The following is a 3,418-nucleotide window of genomic DNA, read 5'->3' on the forward strand; positions in this document are numbered from 1 at the left end:
TCTACGTGAGTGCATGCTGAGGGTGCTCTAGTTGAGAAGGGGCTCTAGTGACGGGGTGCTCTAGTTGCCAGTGAGTGAGGGGTGGCTCGCTAGTGAGGTGAGGGTGCTCTAGTGTAGTTGAGTGAGGGTGTTCTAGTGAGTGGTGGTGGATGTCTGGGTTAGATGGGAGTGAAGCCGATGAATCCGATGATCTATCTCCCAGAGTGGGTTTATAGCACGCATTACTAGGTGACTAAGGTTGTCTCATTACAAAGACCCTGGTTCGAGTTACAGGTGTGACTCACAACCCGCTGCCTGAGTCTAAGATTGGAAGTCCAATAAGGCGGCGGCAATGCTTGACTGCGCACGCTTAGATATTAGCGTGTTGGGCTTCGGGGTAGGGTTAGGTTATGGCCGGGGTCGGTTAGGGTTTGCCCGGGGGTAGGTATTGGGGGTTTGGCGGGTGTAAAGGTTGGGGCTTTTGGCCGCGTGGTAGGTTGGGTTTGGCGGGGTAGGTTATGTTTGGCCGGGGTCGTTAGGGTTGGCCGGGGTCGGTTAGGGTTTGGCCGGGGTCGGTAGGGTTGCCGGGGGTAGGCTTGGGTTTGGCCGGGGTCGGTTAGTGGTTTGGGCCGGGTCGGTTAGGGTTTTGGCCGGGGTTTAGGTTAGGGTTTGGCCGGGGTGGTTGTAGGGTTTGGCCGGGGTAGTTAGGGTTTGGCGCGGGGTAGGTTAGGGTTTGGCCGGTGGTCGGTTAGGGTTTGGCCGGGGTCGTGTTAAGCGTGTTTTTGGCGGGGTAGGGGCTGGTTCATGTTGTCAATTTTAGAATTTGTTCTGAAATAAAGGTTAAATAAAACCATAAAAGATGGACCGGGGAGAGAGATTCATAAACTGAGGCAACTCGGCTACAGCCAAGACTAGCTAACTTGTTTTCAGCCACGATGTTATTCATCATCTCATATTAAAGTTCCCCGTCTTGACTGGAGTAGCCTAGAGAAGCTAGCTAAGCTAAGGTAAATGAGGCGACATGCTGTGCTTTCTCCCGAACCCCATTCAGATAAAACAACCGTCTACCCTGTTTGGGTGTTCGTTGTAGCTTACTCCTTCTCATTTCGCTAAATTTTAAATTCAGTGATTTTTTAAAAATTCCATCTATCATTGCTTTAGTGAACTCTCATTCCATTTGCTACCACATTGAACCTCTCTGCTACTTTGATTGGTCAACATAAACAACAAGCTACGTACGTGAAGGCTACCGGCCTTTTTATGGGGCGCACGTCATAAAAACCCCCCCCAAAAAACATTGATCCTTCATCCTAGCCTACCACCCCTCAATAATTCACAGATCTGAAAGTAGACCTACTTGTCAAAAGATGTATGGAGAACACAGTGCTGCATGTCCTTCTAGCTTGACCTGCAGTATGTAGGCTGACATCTGTGGTACTTCAGACACGCGGCTGTACATTAGACCCCCCTTCCTCCCTCACAGGACGGTCTGACCGCTAGGCAGATTGMCATTGAGTCTTGTCCTGGAGGCAGAACTGAGTGATTTTTTTTTTCTTCTTCCCCCCCCCTTTTTTGATAGGCCAGCTGCAAATTCAAACTTGGCTATATTGTGAAAGTTCATGAAACCCAAAAAATTAGCTTTTTGGTCTTAATTTTAGGTTAGGTCGTTAGCAATGTGTTTTTTTTAAAGGTTTGTGGCTGTGCCAACTAGTGACCACTGCAGAGCTACCTCCAGAACAACATCCATAATGAAACGCTAACCTGTGACCGCTAGCCAGGGCCGCTATCCAGGGCCGCTATCCAGGGCCGCTCGCCAGGGCCGCTCGCCAGGGCCGCTCGCCAGGGCCGCTAGCCAGGGCCGCTAGCCAGGGCCGCTAACCTGTGACCGCTAGCCAGGGCCGCTCGCCAGGGCCGCTCGCCAGGGCCGCTAGCCAGGGCCGCTCGCCAGGGCCGCTCGCCAGGGCCGCTCGCCAGGGCCGCTAGCCAACAATGGAGACATTGACTCTGACTGACTGAAGAGGTGGATGAAGTTTGCGTCTCCAATGCCACTTTATTCCCCTTTCTAGTGCACTACTTTTGACCAGGACCCATAGGGAGAACCATAGGACTCTGGTCCGGAGTAGTGCACTACTTTTGACCAGGACCCATAGGGAGAACCGCGTCGCCAATGGCCACTTTATTCCCCTTTCTATGCCACTACTTTATGACCAGGACCCACTTAGGGAGAACCATAGGACTCTGGTCCGGAGTAGTTGCAACTACTGTTTGACCAGGAGCCCATAGCACGAGAACCAGAGGACTCTGTGCCGGAATAGTGCCACTTTGACCAGAACACATAGGAGAAACCATAGGACTCTGTCCGAGTAGTGCACTCTCTTTGACCAGGGACCATGGAGAACATAGACTCTGGCCGGAGTATGCACTACTTTTGACAGGACCCATAGGGATCAACCATAGGACTCTGTCCGGAGTAGTGCACTACTTTGACCAGGCACCCATATGGGAGAACCATAGGACTCTGGTCGGAGTAGTGCACTACTTTGACAGGACCCATAGGGAAACCATAGGACTCTGGTCCGGAGTAGTGCACTACTTTTGACCAGGCCCCATAGGGAGAACCATAGGACTCTGGTCCGGAGTAGTGCACTACTTTTGACCAGAACCATAGGGAGAACCATAGGACTCTGTCCGGAGTAGTGCATACTTTTGACCAGGACCCATAGGGAGAGACCATAGGACCTGGTCCGGAGTAGTGCACTACTCTTTGACCAGGACCCATAGGGAAAATAGACTCTTGGTTCCGGAGTAGGTGCACTACTTGACGGGACCAGTAGATGAATCCTAGTGACTTCTGGTCTCCGAGTTGCCGACTTTACCAGTCACCCATAGAAGTAACTCATAGACTCTGTCGGAAATCTTTGTCCCTTACTTCTCTGACAGGACCCAGTGGGAACAATATTTGCGGGTGCACTATGGGATATATATCCTGTTTTGTTCGATGGGCTCCACAATTAATCCTTCCTTCTTGGTCTCCTCTTCTCTCTAGTGACCCGCTATGCGATGATTCATCCTGGTTTTGGGAGGGCCTGGACGCAAAACGGATCCCGACATAGCTTCCTGGTCTCGCGCTCTCCCTGGACACGCTTCGGAACGCATGTTGCCATGGTAACGCCACTTTATTGGTTCCCATATCTGTCAATCAAAATTGTAGGTGTATAGAGGCTGTTTACAAACGCGGTATTTCTCGTCGTCCTTTTCGGACGTGCTTATCTAAAAGTGATCAGAAACAAGGTCCTGTAGATAAGAACAAGGAAAGGGAGATTCAGGGGTAGTTGAAACACAGAATTGGGGACTGGACAAGGAACGGGGAGATTCAGGGGTAGTTGAACACAGAATGGGATGGACAAGAGGAGGTAGGTGAGATTTCAGGGGTAGTTGA

At 51.2% G+C, this 3,418-nt stretch overlaps 1 pseudogene; it reads left to right on the forward strand.

Annotated features, from left to right (window-relative positions):
- The window catches only part of LOC112071764 (sodium-dependent lysophosphatidylcholine symporter 1-B-like), a 59,773-nt pseudogene that overhangs the window by 6,747 nt on the left and 49,608 nt on the right, over positions 1–3,418 (forward strand).

This window comes from Salvelinus sp. IW2-2015, unplaced genomic scaffold, assembly GCF_002910315.2.
Source record: "Salvelinus sp. IW2-2015 unplaced genomic scaffold, ASM291031v2 Un_scaffold1713, whole genome shotgun sequence".
In the NCBI taxonomy this organism is placed as follows: domain Eukaryota; kingdom Metazoa; phylum Chordata; class Actinopteri; order Salmoniformes; family Salmonidae; genus Salvelinus; species Salvelinus sp. IW2-2015.